We start from the raw sequence: 16,846 nt of genomic DNA, 5'->3' as shown, positions 1-16,846 counted from the left end.
ATGAAATGTTAAAGGGGCTTATTTAAGAAATTGAAGAAGATAAAAAACTATGAACAGTAAAATGACAACAAACTCACAACTATCAACAAATGACCCTAAAAAAACAACCAACAACAAAAACTAAGCAAACACACCTAGAACAGGAACAGAATCAGAAAAATGGACATCCCATGGAGGGTTTTCAGTGGGTAGCGGGGAGGGGAGGAATGGGGGGAAAAGGTACAGGGAATAAGCATAATTGGTAGGCATAAAATAGGGAGAGAGGCCAACAATGATATAGGAAACAGAAAGCTCAAAGAATTTTCATGTACAACCCATGAACATGAACTAAGAGGGGGGGAGAATGCTAGAGGGATGAGGGTACAGGGTAGAGGGGGGATAAAGGGGGAAAATTGGGACAATTGTAATAACATAATCAATAAAATATACTTAAAACACTCCCACAAAGTTAAACATTTGAAAACCAAAGTATCCAAAGATGTGGGTGACCCATCAGTAGCTTCAATACAACACTTGCTCCTGCCTGAGGACACAAGGGACCCTCAAAGAATGCACTGTTGCTCCCCACTGAGGTGGGAGCCCAAAGGGGTCATTGCAACGAGAACAACACCCCTGCTCATCTTTGGGCAAACGAGGCATGACCTGGAGCCTCCATGGGCACCACAGAGGACCTGGTGGGATGGCCTCCTCTCCCTGGGTAGACGTGGCCACTTACATCCTGAGGCCCAACACGGGACAGTGAGATCAGTCAGGTCTGCGTCCCTGCTATTCATGCACTGTCCAGAGGCTGAGAAGAGCAGTTACGTGAGGAAGTGAACAGAGTGCATCTGCCCACCAGGGACATCACCAAGGTCCACTGACTTGGGCCTGTCAGAGCACAAGTTGTTATGCAAAGCTCCAAGGGGATGACCAAGGGGCAGCAACCAGAAATGCTGTGTGGGGCAAGGGTGACCAACAACCTGAGAGAAGGATGCATCGCTGACACATGTCTGAATTTGCAGGGTAGGGTCAATGAGACCACACTGTATGTCTGAGCCATGGAATGGCTCAGTAAGGACTTCTCCACTCAGGCTCTTGAGCTTCCTGGCAGCACCATGGTGGGGCCTGAGTTGCAGGAGTTAGGACAACTGTTCCCTCCCAGTTTTGCCTACATGGGCTAGGTCCAGCTCTATAATGTGGAATGAGGACTTTAAAAAAAATTCTAACTGAGGTAACTCCAATAAACTCCTTTCTTCTGAGAGACCACGATAGCCCATGGCCACCCTCCCTGGGACTCCATGTAAGGCCCTGGCCAGTTTCCACACCCTCTCATGTTTCCTGCTGAGTACCACTTGGCTCCAGTGGACCAAGCTGTTGACCTGTCCTAATGGTCCCCTACCCAGGCCAGAAATTGCAACGATGGTCAATTCTCCCATATACCTGTAGGTACTATATTTGGCAAACAGATGGAACACCAACATGCAGGTGTAAACTGGGCTGAATCTGATAGTGCCGAAACTGCTGAAACTCTGCCCCAGTCACCATGGCCAAATCCCATCCTTTTCCCATTTCCCGGAGCACAGGAAGACAAAAACTGGTGTGAATGTTGGCCACAGCCAGCAGAGTACCGTGTTCATATTGAACTCCGAGGATTAGGCCCACCCCAGGACAGTGTACCCCATGGATCATTAATGCGCAGCAAGCCCTGAGAGAGCCCATTAACTGGAAAGGCGTTGTCAGTCTTGCTTCCCCTTTTCTCAGGCAAGTGTGGCCAATAACCCTAAGAAAAGGACAGCTAACAGGCAGCACAGAATCTGCGAGTTGGGAGCCTGTGCCAGTGAGGGTCCAATTGAGAATCCTGCTGCCCTGGAGTCTGGAGACACCGGAAAGTCTAGGCCTGGGGCACAGGAGAGTCAATGTGCAGGCCTGGTGGCCAACCCTGGCAAGTGGGGACAGAGCTGGGTGGCTGGTCAAGCTTAAATCTGGAGCCCTGGACATAAAGCCAACCTGTTAGGGCCATAATCATCAGTGCATCTTTGCCTATCCAGTAGTAGACAATAATTTCGGGGTGAAAATTTTCTGCATCTGTTAAACAGGGTGGTCTACAGGTCAAGTGAGCTTCTTGAGACAGTGGTCCATTCAGCCATTCAGCGCCCCCCGCTGCCCCCAACACCATATCATCAAACATACTTGGAGCTCCTGGGGCACATGGTTGTGAGTGTGGTGGAAGAGGGGCTTGCTTGGAGGACTGGCTGTGCCCTCCGTTTTTTCTCGCTAGCAGGGCCAGGGTGCCCTTCACACGTCTCCGGGAGCAGTACTCAAATACTGGTGAGAAAGATGTGTCCGACGCCTGAGACCCGCGGAGGCACGCTTCCCGGCAGAGAACACCCTACTCTCCCTGGTCACCTTCGCAGGCATGGCCCGCTCCTCCGTATCTCTGAACATGGACTTAAAAGAAATTCCACGAAGGTCCCTTCAATGACTGGGCCTCCTGAGGAGGGACTTCCTACCTGTGACTCCACATACGGCCCAGTCCGGCCCCCACTTCCAGAGCAGGCCAGCATGGGACACCCTTTCACTCTGACCATAGACAAAGGGACATCAGCAGGTGCTGGTAGATCCGTTTGGGCGGCCCCAAACTTTGGCTGCCAGTTGGCAAAGATCCTCACTCCCTAGTAATCCAGCAGAAGTACAATCTCCAGCGAACAGATGAGGCGTCTACGAAACAGACTGATCACGCTAGCGCCAATGGCCTCCTGGAACTCTGTCTTGGGCAATACAGCCTAAAACCCTCTTAACCCATTTTCACTGAGCCCACAGAGAGAAAACGATCTAAAAGCGACCACCAGATGGCGCCCGACAACCACCATTGTGACCGAACGTGGACCAATCGCAGGGAGGCGTGGTCGCCCAGTCTGCAGCCCAGACACCCACTCTGGTCCCGGTCCACCTGGGAGGATATCTCTTGCCCAGCCCCGAGCAGGAAGAGCGAGAGAGGGACCGCGGGCAGCACAAGCAGAGCGTCCGTTCCTCGTCCGCGCTTGTTAGGTCCGCCCAGGAGAGTGCGAGGACCACCCAGATTGGTTCGCGAAGCATGGTGAAGATCTTGGGGGCAGCAAATGGGGCGTGCGTCGGCCTCCCCGATCCTTTCCCAGGCCAGGGGGGCCGACGCCCCCCGGAGCACGCATGACACGCAGCACGGAGACTGGAAGGTGGGGTCGTCTGGGTTGTACCCAGAATAGGTGTGCGCGACACCACGTAAGAGCCCGGCCGCCACCGGACTCTGGAGCCCGGATAAGATACCGTGGCCTGGGCTCCCAACGAGGGAACTGGTGGTGCATAGGCCTTGATGGGCTTCTCCAGCAGTGTTGACGGGCGTATGGAGGGTCTTGGTCAAGCCTGGCGGCCCCTGTCAGTTCGAACAAGTCAACCTCTTTGCTAGTGGCATGCCTTTGCCTACCCCGCCTGCAGAAAATAGCAATTTAGGGAACCACAGCTGGTGACGGGGCTGGTCCACATGCCATGGGGGCCTTCTGGAACCGCGGCCCATCCACTGATTTACCCCCATGCCACTCCATGGCCACTGTCTTTGGAGCTACTGAGGCAATCTGATCAACCCCTAAATGTGGTTAGAGAGAGTGCAGGAGCTGGGTGATCCAGCAAGGGGCAGGGCAACGTCCACGTCTCCAGGTGACTTTAAAAATTAAATTCGCAGAGGCGCCTCACAAAAGACTGTGGCCGGTATACTGCCTGGAGCTTCGCGAATGACCTGGGCCAATCTTCATCTCGTGATGGAGGCTCGAAAAAGTTGAGAAAGACGCAGTAAGACGGTCGGTCGAGACTCACGCGTGCCCTGGCAGAGCGTGTGGCACCCTGCACAACCCTCGCAGCACCACCGAAGCCAACCTCCATCTCCCGAGTGTGCCGGCGTCCGGACCTCGGACACCCTCGCCCGTTCCCAGCGAGCGCAGTTCGACCGGTCCGGGCTGCGCAACATCCACGCGGGATTTCGGAGAAGGTCACTCCCCCAGAAGCCTGCAGATTCAATCTTTGGAGAATGGATGAATTACCAATGTCCGGGCATGACCGGGACAAATTTGCTAGTTTTGCCGACTTCCTGGGACGCTGCCTCGGGCAACGCGACCAAATGCCTTCCCTTATGGATTTCCCCGGGCGCTTCGGAGGGAGGAAACAATCTAGAAGCGGCCACCAGACAACCGAGGCGAATGCCAGCGGGAAGGTTCCGGGTCTCGAGGCGAAGAGGCTGCGCTGCGGGACGCCCGGACACCCAGTGTTGTCTCAGTCCACCTCGGAGCGCTTCCCTTGCACGGCCCACAGCGGTTAGGACCGGAGAGGCCACGGGCAGAGCAAAGAGCGTGTCCGTTCATTGCGCGAATTAGGTCAGCCCCGGAGAACGCGAGCCCAGCGCATCCCGGGCGAGAGCAACCGGGACATGCGTCAGCCTCCTCTTCCTTTTCGCAGGTGAGGGCTGCCGGCAACCTTGGAGGAGGGCGCCTAACACAGGGATCAGACTCCCCACTCGACTCCCGGAGAGCCAGGAGGACGTGGGAAACTCCCTGGAGGCCCGGACACGGGTTCCCGGAGCCGCACGAGTGGTTCCCGAGCTTCCAGGGCGCCTGTCTGCTGCCGGGTGGGGGACTGTAAACTGAAACCGTGCAAGTACTGGGAGAACTACGGATGAATCGTTTTTATTCTGTAATAGTAAAACCAGGCCGTAACAGTTATTCCTTCTCAGTTTTTGTTTGTTTTTATTTGCTGTTGAGGAGATAATACCTGGTGTGCTCATCGCTCCCGAGGACCACCAGACTGAGCCGATCAGACTGTACCTAAGGCTCACGCAGATGCCCAAAGTGAAAAACTAACCCCGACAGGGGCCAAGATTCAAATTCATCTCTAGGCAGAATCTTGGTGTGCAGCCCGGGTCCCCAAGAACAGTCTTCAGAAGCCAGGGGTGCCTAGTGCTCCGCAGGGCATCTAGATCTCACCCAGTCAGGCCCTGCCAACTTGGAATTCCTTTATGCTTGCTCTCACTGTTCCCATTCATACCTTACTTGACTTGGCTCCAAGACTGTCCAATCAAGACTCCCAAATAAGGGGTGGGGAGAAAATAGGGACTACTGTAATTGAACAACAATAAAATAATTTAAATTAAAAAAAAAGACTCCCAAATAGAATTCATAAATATGTAGTTTCTCATTACCATTATCCTTTAAATTTGCTCTGAGTTTTCACTGGGGAAGACTGACCTGAGCCTGGTCTTGTGAATGGGTGTGGAGCAAGGGGGGTTCCCCCCAATATAGAAGAAAGCCCCTACAAACATGGTTGGGGTTTAGGTGAGAGCAGATGATAGTATTTAAGATACTTTGCATTATGACAAGCTGGTAGCTATGCTAATGGCTGTGCTGAGGCACAGAGTGAAAGGTGTAAGGTGACTTTCAGGATTTAAAAACTAAGGGCGGGCCACCATGAGGGATGTTCAGCCATACTTTTTGGGAGGGCAGGAGGAAAGAAGGGCTGTGATGCTGCAGCCCTGCAGGAGGAATTAAGCCATGCAGGGAGTAGTAGTCCAAAAGGAGGCATGCTCACTGTAGTAAGGGATTAAGCCATGTGCGGCCAGAGCTAGTAAGAAGCAAGCAGCTATGTAGTCTGTAGTCGGGCCGTAGGGCCTGGACTAGTAAGAAGGAAGACATGCTGCTGCTTTGATCATGCCTGCTCTAGTTGACTCCAGAGCCAACAAGGACTTCCTTGCAAGATGCTGACCTGCTACACTGGGACTCTGTCTGGACTTTTGGGACTTGCGCTTTTTCTGGAGTATTACATGGAGGCTGAGGACAATGTACCCCACATCCTGAAGAAGAGAGCTGCTGCAAAACTGTTTGGACAGCCAGACTAAGATCAGATAAGAACATGGTGAATTTGGGGGGGTTTCTGATTTATAGCCTTTTGGGGAACAGGGGAAGTGTTGAGTCTCGTGGGAAAACAGGGCTCAGAGCATGAGTGCTCTAAACACCCCCAAGGTTGGGATGTTGTAAGTAAAAACCTGTTCCTTCCAGCGTTAATTGTTGGGTCATACACCAAGGCACCATGTAAATGGGCCCCTGTTTGCTTGGTCAATTTCCCTTCTCATTGGGAAAAGACCGGTTGCCTCAGATGTTGCCTCCTCTGTCTGCCATGGGCAATGAACTAACCTACTCTCAGTTTGGTAATCTAACTTCCAGGTGAGCAGCACCTTCCCAGAGGTAAGGGAGACATTTTTTTCCCAGGCCAAGACTGAGTTTATTTAATTGTTTCATGGTAGGAGAGGTTAACTGTTGAATATGAAAACCCTGGTATCAGTAATAGGGATGGTAGAATCTGCCCACAGAGCAGAGGTTGGCAGGTAGGTGAGCTGCATCACTTCACTAGAGTTTGGATCCTCCATGTAAAGGTACTGCACACTTTCAGCTCATACTTGGGTGACATTCTTAGCCACCACATACATGAAGGGAGGGCAGGAGAACTGGGGGCTGAGTAATCTATACCAACAAACCTTGTTAAACTCACTTCCTATATTCCTCACTACTTCTTCACTACGGATTACCCACAGTCCAAACCCAAAACCCCTTTGTCATCAATTCTTCACAAATTGACACATTTTGATTGTCCAAAGGGTATAAAGTTTCCTGGCCTGGTCATTCCTTCACATCTTCATTCTCTTGGGAAGGCTCCTGTGTTCATGTAAATATTTGATAAAATTTGAAGAGAAAAACAGTATTAATATGTGGAGCCCATGTCACACAGAAGGAATTGAAGTCAGAAGTCACTCACAGTGGCAACTCAGGATTCCAGCATGTATAGCATCTTCAGAAAAGAACAAGCAAGTTGGAGAAAAAAGGCGGGAGAAAGAAAAGCAGTCTTAGGCTTTCAAGGTTGGCAAACTGGGAAGATAAATAAATATATGGGAGGAACCTAAGGGACTAATGTTTTGTTTGCAAGTTTCTCTGATGTTCACTCTGGACTGATAAGGCTTCTCTCCTGCTGCTTCAGGGAGGGTACCATTCATGTGGGAGTTTTATCTCCTGTTTTCCATAAGGAAGGGAGTCAGTGTCCTTCTTGTGACTGCAGTATCTTAAATGCCTTGAATTTAAAATAATCAATGTGCCAAAGTGACATATTTTGGGATGACTTATTCTGGTTCTTTCCCTTCACAGGGAAAACCACTCTTTTCTTACTATATAAAAATGTGTTCCTGCTCTGCCTCATCTGTGTCATGTTTGGGCCTCATGACCTAGGTTAGTGGGTCCACACTGAGGACAGCAGGAGAAATTGCCAAATCTTTACAAATGTGAGTAAGCTGACAGTAACTAGACTGTGTGACTGATTGCTGCATTGTACAAACTTACTGTTAAGGTACCTTATCACAGCATTTTTCTTTCTGAACTCACCAGATTGAATCCCTTTGCTGTCCATAATTTTCTCAAAGAAAAGTTCAGATGTCTCAACCTGTCCTAAGCAGCTACTAACAACTTCAGTTATGCTGTGCTCCCATCTATCCATACTCCTAACATTGAGGATTCATCGTACTCCCATGAGACTGTACATCTCTTTCTAACGTGGGTCTTTCCAGGTGATTTTCCCCTTTCAGAAAAAGATGAAATCAACAATTCTTGAAAATGTATGTAAGTACAAACAAAATAGCTTCCAGCAATCTCTATAAGCCTGGAAGTGATAGACTACCCAGGGGCCTTAAACTCAGGAATTTCCCTCCATTACAGTACTTTTTTTAACATTGATTTATTTTTTCTTAAAGATTTCATTTATTTATTTTTAGAGATAGTGGAAGAGAAGAGAGAAAGATCAATGTGTTTGAGAAACATCAGTTGCCTTTCATATGTCCCCAACTGGGGACCTGGCCTCCAACCCAGGAATGTGCCCTCACAGGGTGATAACATAGATGGGGAGAGGTAAAAAATGGTATAGGAAACAGAAAACTCAAAGAACTTATATGTACAACCCATGGATGTGAACTAAGGTGGGGGGAATTCTAGAGGTTTGGGGGGTACAGGGTAGGGGGGATAAAGGAGGAAAATTGGGAAAATTGGGATAGCATAATTAATAAAATACACTTAAAATTTAAAAAATGTAGGCTAGGCTTCATGAAGTAGTATGAGTTATATATTTTAAAAAGATATTTTATTGATTATGCTGTTACAGTTGTCCCATTTCCCCCCCTTTATTCCCCTCTGCCCTGCACACCTCCTCCCACCCACATTCCCACCCTTTAGGTTCATGTCCATGGGTTGTACATGTAAGTTCTTTGGCTTCTCCATTTCCCATACTATTCTTAACCTCCCCCTGTCTATCTTTCACATACCATTTATGCTACTTATTCTCTGTACCTTTCCCCCCCTCCCCCTCCCCCCACTGATAACCCTCCATGTGATCTCCATTTCTGTGATTCTGTTCCTGTTTTAGTTGTTTGCTTAGTCTTTTTTTTCCAGGTTCGGTTGTTAATAGCTGTGAGTTTGTTGTCATTTTAGTGTACATATTTTTTATCATCTTTTTCACATTTCCTATACTATTCTTAACCTCCCCCTGTTTCTCTTCCACCTACCATTGATGCTACTTATTCTCTGTACCTTTTCCCCCTCTCTCCCCATCCACACCCCTGCTAATAACCCTCCTTGTGATCTCTATTTCTGTGAATCTGTTCCTGTTCTAGTTGTTTGCTTAGTTTGTTTTTGTTTTTGCTTTAGGTTCACTCATTAATAACTGTGAGTTTGTTGTCATTTTACTGTTCAAATATTATTTTTAAAATATATTTTATTGATTATGCTATTACAGTTGTCCCATTTCCCCCCTTCACTCTCCTCCACCCTGCACACCCCTCCCACCCATATTCCCCACCTTTTGTTCATGTCCATGGGTCATACATATAAGTTCTCTGGCTTCTACATTTCCTGTACTATTCTTACCCTCCCCCTTTCTATTTTCTACCTACCATCTATGCTACTTATCCTGTTGTACCTTGTCCCCCTCTCTCCTCCTCCAATTGCCCTGTTGCTAACCCTCCATGTGATCTCCATTTTTGTGTTTCTGTTCCTGTTCTAGTTGTTTGCTTAGTTTGCTTTTATTTTTTTTTAGGTGTGGTTGTTAATGATTGTGAATTTGCTGTCATTTTACTCTTCATATTTTTTATCTTCTTTTCTCTCAGATAAATCCCTTTAACATTTCATATAATAAGGGCTGTATGATGGTGAACTCCTTGAACTTGACCTTATCTAGGAAGCACTTTATCTGCCCTTCCATGCTAAATGAAAGCTTTGCTGGATAGAGCAATCTTGGATGTAGGTCCTTGCCTTTCATGACTTGGAATACTCCTTTCCAGCCCCTTCTTGCCTGTAAGGACTCTTTTGAGAAATCAGCTGACAGTCTGATGGGAACTCCTTTGTAGGTAACTGTCTCCTTTTCTCTTGCTGCTTCTAGGATTCTCTCCTTCATTTTAATCTTGGATAATGTAATGATGATGTACCTTGGTGTGTTTCTCCTTGGGTCCAACCTCTTTGAGACTCTCTGAGCTTCCTGGACTTCCTGGAAGTCTATTTCCTTTGCCAGAATGGGGAAGTTCTCCTTTATTATTTATTCAAATAAATTTTCCATTTCTTGCTCTTTCTCTTATCCTTCTGGTACCCCTATGATTCAGATGTTAGAACATTTAAAGATGTCCTGGAGGTTCCTAAGCCTCTCTTTTTTTTTTTTTGAATTCTTGTTTCTTCATTCTTTTCTGGTTGGATGTTTCTTCCTTTTGGTCCACTCCATTGATTTGAGTCCTGGTTTCCTTCCCCTCACTGTTGGTTCCCTGTACATTTTCTTTTATTTCACTTAGCATAGCTTTCATTTTGTTCACCTAATTTGCGACCATATTCCACCAATTCTGTGAGCATCCTGATTACCAGTGTTTTGAACTGTGCATCTGATAGGTTGGCTATCCCTTTGTCACTTAGTTGTATTTTTTCTGGAGCTTTGATGTGTTCTTTCATATGTGCCATTTTTTTTTTGTCTCAGTGCACCTGTTACATAGTAAGGGGTGGAGCCTTAGGTGTTCACCGGGGCAACCCATGTTGTTGCGTTGTGATGCTATATGTGGGGGAGGTATCTGAGAGGAAACAGTGCTGCTTGCTCCATTCTCTGCCTGTTTTCAGTCACTTCCCCTGCTACCCACAATCAAATTGGGTCCTTCTGGTGCTGATTCCCAGTTGGGTGCTAGGACCCTGTTGGTCTCTCCAATGAACTCTCCTGTTAGGTTGGGAGTTTCTCCTGCTGTGGCATCAACCCTTACAGGTGTTTTCAGGAAGAAGTTTGAGGCTTTATTTCCCACACTGAGACTCTGGGTTGCGCAGTCTGTCTCGCTCCATAGTTGTTCCTCCTGGTTTATTGGCATGTGAATGTGGGACCGCCCAGTCCACCAGCTGCTGCCTCTCCCGCCTGGGTCTTCTAGCCACCACCTTGCTTTGAGTCCTCTCTGTCTAGCTGCCTGTCTCTGCCCCTCTTACTGGTCTGGATGAATGTGTCTTCTTTAACTCCTTAGTTGTTGGACTTCTATACAGTTCGATTTTCTGCCAGTTCTGGTTGTTTTTTTGTTTTTAAATTGTTGTTGTCCTTCTTTTGGCTGTGTGAGGAGGCACAGTGTGTCTACCTATGCCTTCATCTTGGTTGGAAGTCTCCTGAGTTATATTTTTGACATATAGAAATATAAATATATCACACAATTGTTGAAAACAATAAAAATAAGATATCAGAATCCATTAAATTTAAAGTAAAATGAAAAAAAATATGCTGATTGTCTATCAGCATGATATTCCATGTGTACTTGTAAGAAAAAGGTCAAGTTACTGGAAATCAGGGGCAGAGATGAAGGCAGGGGCATAGATAAAGCATACCTAAGAAGAAATAGTAAACTGCAGATTATCCTAGCATTACTAATTTAAAACACGCAAATTCGTCTATTAATATAATTGGTAACTTGAAGTGGTGAACACACAGTACAATATACAATGTGTTACAGAATTGTACCCTAGAAAGCTATATATTCTATTAGCCAGTCACCCCAATAAATTCAGTAAAACAAAAACAAAAACACCCACAAACTGATTTTTTGGACTATAAGACGCAATCTCCCCCCAAATTTGGGAGGAAAAGAGAGTGTGTCTTATAGTCAGAAAGTAGCTTACCTGGCTTGCTGTGTGGAGGCGGAGGCAGTGGAGTGGTGTCACAGGAGGCAGAAGTAGGGCCACCACTGCAGAAAACCAGTAGTGGCAGGAGTGGGGCGATGCTGCGGGCCCTGGGCTGGGAGGAGGGGGTGTCCCGGCAGTGCGAAGCAAGGGAAGCAGGAGGGGAGTCCCTGCTGCAGCACACTATAGTGCTAGGGAGGCCGGTACAGGTGGTGCCAGCATGTTAGGAGAAGAAAGCCTGCAGCACCCTTACGTTTCTCCGTCACATGACTGGTGTGTCCCCCATTAACATTAACATAGGCAAATTCCACTGCAGAGAATCCTACAGCTACAACAAAACTACAACTTCCATCAGGCTTGGACAGTTTGGGATGATGGGAGCTGTAATTTGGCAACAGCTGCTGAGCCACACAGGTTGTGCAAAACTGCTGTCCCCATACAAGAGTGTTGCACAGCCTGTGGCCCTCCAGCAGCAGATCTCCCCCATAACAGTGTCAGCAACAGATTCCCCCCATAATGGTGTGTCATCCACTGATGTTCTCAGCTACAGTGCCCCTATAACTATGAAGCTGCTGATAGTTCTGTCATTACTGTATTTTGTTGTAGAAAGATATGATAGTGTACCATAGTCTCCTGCTGAATCTATCGTAATTGTGGAAAGATGTCAAAGCAGAAAAGGATTTCATATAAAATCCCTTTTAAACTGGAGGTAGTGAAGTATGCCAAAGAGCATGGGAACAAAGCAGTGGAGAGACACTTTGAGCCACCTCCAACTGAAAAAATGATATGGGAAGGGAGGAAACAGGAGGATCAACTGCAAAAAATGGACAAGATGAAACAATGTTTTCGTGGGCATGCTGCAAAATGGTCATGGTTAGAAGTGGATAGGAAAGAGTGGATCACACGTCATGGGAACCATGGCTTTTCAGTGTCTAAAAAAATGATCCTATACAAAGCCAAACGTCTTGCTGCAGAGAAAGGCATTAAGAACTTCACTGGATCACCATCATAGTGCCACAGATTTATGAAGTGATGTAGCCTTGCTATGCGCACCAAAACTAGGATTGCACAAAAAATGCCTACAGAATATGAATCCAAGATTATGTCTTTTCACAAATTTGTACTGGATGCAAGAAAGAAAAGCCAGAATTGGGAACATGGATGAAGTCCCATTAACTTTTGATGTTTCATCAAACAAGACTGTAAAAAGTGCCAAAACCGTAACCATGAACATCTCAGGGCATGATAAAACCCATTTCATGGTTGTGTTGTCCTGCTGTGCAGATGGCACCAAACTGCCACCAGTGCTGATTTTTGAGAGAAAAAAACATGCCAAAAGAAGCAATCCCAAGGGGAGTTATTGTTCATGTTCATGACAAAGGATGGATGGACGAAAATGGCATGAAGATATGAATAGAAAAAGTGTGATCCAAAAGTCCTGGAGGGCTTCTGAAAAAACCTGTTCTATTAGTGCTTGACCAGTTTAGGGCACATATCACTGAAGCCACAAAAGAGATTTAAAGAAGGGAAAACCCATCTAGCCGTAATTCCGGGGCGGGACTTACCAGCCATTTGCAACCTTTGGGCATTTCCATCAAAAGCCATTTAGAGTTTTCATGAGAGAAGAGTGGAACAAATGGACAGCTGCTGGAGATCATGATCTGAAACCAACTGGATGAATGAAGAGGCCCACTATTACCCACTATGAGTGGGTGAAAACCTCATGGCAGTCAGTTAAGGATGGAACTGTTGTGAGGTCCTTCAAAAAATGTGGCTACAGCAATGCCTTAGATGGCTCTGAAGATGACATCCTCTGTGAGCAAAGTGAAGACAGTGATACTAGTGATTCTGAGGAACTGAGCTCCATAAATGTGGACAGTAGTGACGAGGAGTTCTTGGGGTTCCCTGATGGTTAGAGGAGCTTCTGTACTTAAAGCTTAAAGTCAGTAATGATGGTTATTAATGCTGCTTTTGAGTCCTGTTTACATTTACATTGGTGAAATATTAGGTTATTTATGTTATTAAATATTTGACATTTTTTGCTCCAAAATTTTTCCCCCATTTTCCTCCTCTAAAACCTAGGTACATCTTATGGTCCAAAAATATGGTAATTGGTAAATAAGACTTTCTGTTTAAGAGAAAAGATTATATATGGATGAAATACAATTTTAACTAAAATCTATAATCCTATAAATTTGGAAAGAAATAGTGCATGGATTGTATAATTTTCAAGCACATATGTATTTCCTATTTAGTTTCCTGAAAGAGTCTACTAGGTGGTCCATGGTAATGACCATCTATAGTAATTAACTGTAATACATAAATGCCATTTCTTACTAGAAGAAAGCAAAACTTGAAGATAAGTGACACTGTTGGATGTGAGGCAGAAAACATCCAAGACCTCCCTAAAAGGCCTCGTCAAATATAATAGTGAGCCACAGGTTTCCTTAATTAAGCTTTTTATTTTTGTACCTAACATGGGAGATGAAATGAATCTTCCTTTTCTCTAAATAAATGTTAATTTTCTCACAATGAAAGAAAAGTTACCGACACATTATTACAGACTCCATTTGGTCCAACATACTCTACAAAACAAAAACAAAAAAAAAGCAAACTGACATACAGCACCTATAACTCAGGTACTGGTGTTGCCTCAGCAGCTGGAGTTCATTTTCTCTGTGTTATTGTTCGTCACTTGCCTGGAACATGAAGCCTGGACAGTGAAAACCCATGGGTCCCTGTGTGTGATCAGGGACATGGGAGGGACGACTTCAGAGAGAGCTTTAACAGGGAGGTGTCAGGCAGTCTCAATGCAGGTAAATAAGGCTGGCAATGTGACATCAGTTTCCTAAACTAAATCTATCCTGCATATACATGCATGTCTGCATATGTATTATACTTTTGGGTTCCAATACTAAGACACAGAACCATTTTTCATATGTTATCACTGAATTTTCTAAAGAAGTCCATCTCAGAATCTAATACTTATCTGAACAGAGTTCCTACTTACCTGGCTGGCATTTGCAGCTGGGGCAGTGGATGCCTGGGAGGCACCTGTGCAGGTATCGAAAGGGGCATCTGAACCTGATATAAAGGTTGTGGCTTTCATGATCTCATCTCCTTGTTGGAAAGTGATTATCATTTCATATGGGATTATAGTGACAGTGTCTGCAAGGGGAGCAGAGAGTGTCTCTGAAAAACATTTGCTAATTGTGGAAAGTACAGAAAGCTATTAAGGTGAAGTGGGAAAATACCCATGTGAAGTGGCAGAAAAGACCAGGGGAGACCACCCATTGGAAACCAATAATAATCCCAGTGGAAGTTCAGTAGAGGACACTGAGATTTAGTGAGTCAGAGATGTCAACACCAACTCTGCTGGATTTTTAATTGCCTTGTCACCTTGGTGGTTTCTCTTCAAAATATGGTTCTTTTTTCATTCCTAAGACCCTGTGGGAAATCAGCCTGAAGGGAGGACAATAACTCAGGAGTTAGGAGTAGCCAGAGCACCTCAGATAGACACAAGTATTATAGTGACACACTTATTCAGTGTTTCAAGGAAGATTAATTTTACAGCTTATGTGGGTCACACACTTCTCTGGGTAGAGAAGATGTATCTGCACATAAAACGTTAAGATGATTTTGCCCTCATGGAATTTTTATTCTAGTTCAGGGAAACAGATTATAAGTGATGCTTCCAAGATATTAAGTCATGCAGTATGTCATTAGAAGCTGGTGGGCTCTATGGAAAAGACAGAACAGGACACAGGGGTACTGAAACATGGAGGAGGCATTGGGTGCACACTCAATAGGATGTTCCTGGAAGGACTCACACTGAAGACACCATGTTAGAAAACACTCTAATGAGATGAAGAAAACCAAGATGGTTTCTCCCTTCCCAAACCATATACATGCGTATTTTCCCTATCATTAACTAAACTGTCCCTATGGACTAACACTGAAAGTCAATATACAGAGTGGTAGTTGTCCTTTCATCCCTGAACTGAGGTGAAATATTTTAATCATAAATCTTATGTGTAGTGCTTGCAATAGGATATTTTACTGTTGTTTTTGGTACCTACAGAAGTTTAAGGAAGAGTCCTCCTAATTATAGTTTGTTTTCAAAATGTCAGGAAGGTCCTGGCTAGTGTGACTCAGTGGTTGGAGCATGGTTCCATAACCGAAGGGTTGTGAGTTCGATTTCAGGTCAGGGCGCATACCTGGGTTGTGGGCTTATCCCCTTCTGGGCATAGGTGCTATGACAATTCATCCCCCCACCCCCATCCTGTGCCACCCCCACAGTCCCCGAGCAGTCCCAGCTTGGATTTCAGGTCTGGGTGTGTACAAAGACATCAAATAGATGCTTGTCTCACATGGATGTTTCTCTCTACCTTTCTCTCTCTCTCTAAAAAAGCAATGAAAAAAAAATGTCCTTGGGAGAGGACAAAAGAAAAAGTTTAAACTGTCAGGAAGGGCTGAAATTACATTACATACTTTAATTCATTTGAGTTGATTGTGAGATATATCTAGTTTCCCACTAGGCAAGCAAATGACATGATTTTTGTATTGTAAAAATTTTGATACAATTTCAAACTTAAAGAATTGCTGCAAGGATTTAAAAAGTTACACGTATAAACACTTTTATAAATTTAATAAATGGTTCCCTTTTGTCCCATTTAGTTTATCCTTTCTCCCTTTCTTTACAAAAACACATCACACTCATGTATTTGTATGTTTATATACACATATACATATACTATAACTGCTGAATGATCGGTGTGTAATTTGGAAAGTTTCTCCTCTTTACCACTGAATACTTCAGTGCATAATTCCTGAAAGCACAGAAACTTTCTTGTTTTCTAAAGTTTTTAGTTATTTATTTTTTAGAGAGAGGGGAAGGGAGGGAGAACAAGAGGGAGAGAATCATCAATATATGGTTGACTCTCAAGTGGCCCCCACTGGGCACCTGGCCCACAACCGAGGCATGTGCCCTGACTGGGAATCAAATCAGTGACCCTTTAGTTCTCAGCCCACACTGAATCCACTGAGCTACACCAGCCAGGCCAGAACTTTCTTGTATACAATCAGAGAACTATAATAAAGTCAGGAATTTCAACATGGGCATAATTTAATGGAAGCAATGGAGAACACATGGCCATCATTTGTCAAGACAGTGCCCTTCTTGAGGATTTTAATTTGTGCAGGGCCAAAACCAAATTCACGTGTTGCATTTCGTTTTCATGTCGCTTTAGATTCCTCTAATATTTTTAAATAAAAGTTCTTTAGCTTTCAACTGAGTTTTGAAGATTACAGGCTCATTGGTTTTAAAATTTTGCCTGTCTCTCAAATGCTTTCAAATGATTAGAAAAAGCTTTGGAATATCTAACTGGGAAACAGCAGAGTGACAATATGTCATTGTCAAGATATCGTATCACAAGGCACATGATGTGGCATGCTTTTCAATAGTGTTATGTTAATTTTTATCATTTTAACTTGGTCAGGCTTCTCAACTTTAAACATACCAGTTTTCCATTACATTTAGTAAACAATTAGTAGGATAAATTGGAGCCTGTGTAAATATCCTGACCCATATCAATCTTTCAGCCCTCGCTTTAAAAACCACTGATGATTTCCTATTT

At 45.1% G+C, this 16,846-nt stretch overlaps 1 protein-coding gene and 1 long non-coding RNA gene across 5 annotated transcripts in view; both read right to left on the bottom strand.

The window, feature by feature from the left end:
- The window catches only part of LOC114511481 (zinc finger protein 345-like), a 447,937-nt gene that overhangs the window by 153,910 nt on the left and 277,181 nt on the right, over positions 1-16,846 (bottom strand). The gene's annotated exons all lie outside the window — the stretch shown is intronic.
- LOC118497804 lies at positions 13,839-14,431 on the bottom strand. Its single transcript, XR_004900330.1, has 2 exons — positions 14,221-14,431; positions 13,839-13,991 (listed from the first exon to the last, which is right to left on the bottom strand). It is a non-coding gene; the product is annotated as an uncharacterized LOC118497804 (long non-coding RNA).

This window comes from Phyllostomus discolor, chromosome 12 (genome assembly GCF_004126475.2).
Source record: "Phyllostomus discolor isolate MPI-MPIP mPhyDis1 chromosome 12, mPhyDis1.pri.v3, whole genome shotgun sequence".
In the NCBI taxonomy this organism is placed as follows: domain Eukaryota; kingdom Metazoa; phylum Chordata; class Mammalia; order Chiroptera; family Phyllostomidae; genus Phyllostomus; species Phyllostomus discolor.
The sequence above is the reverse complement of the archived record's forward strand: the minus strand, read 5'-3'. Positions and strand labels throughout refer to the sequence as shown.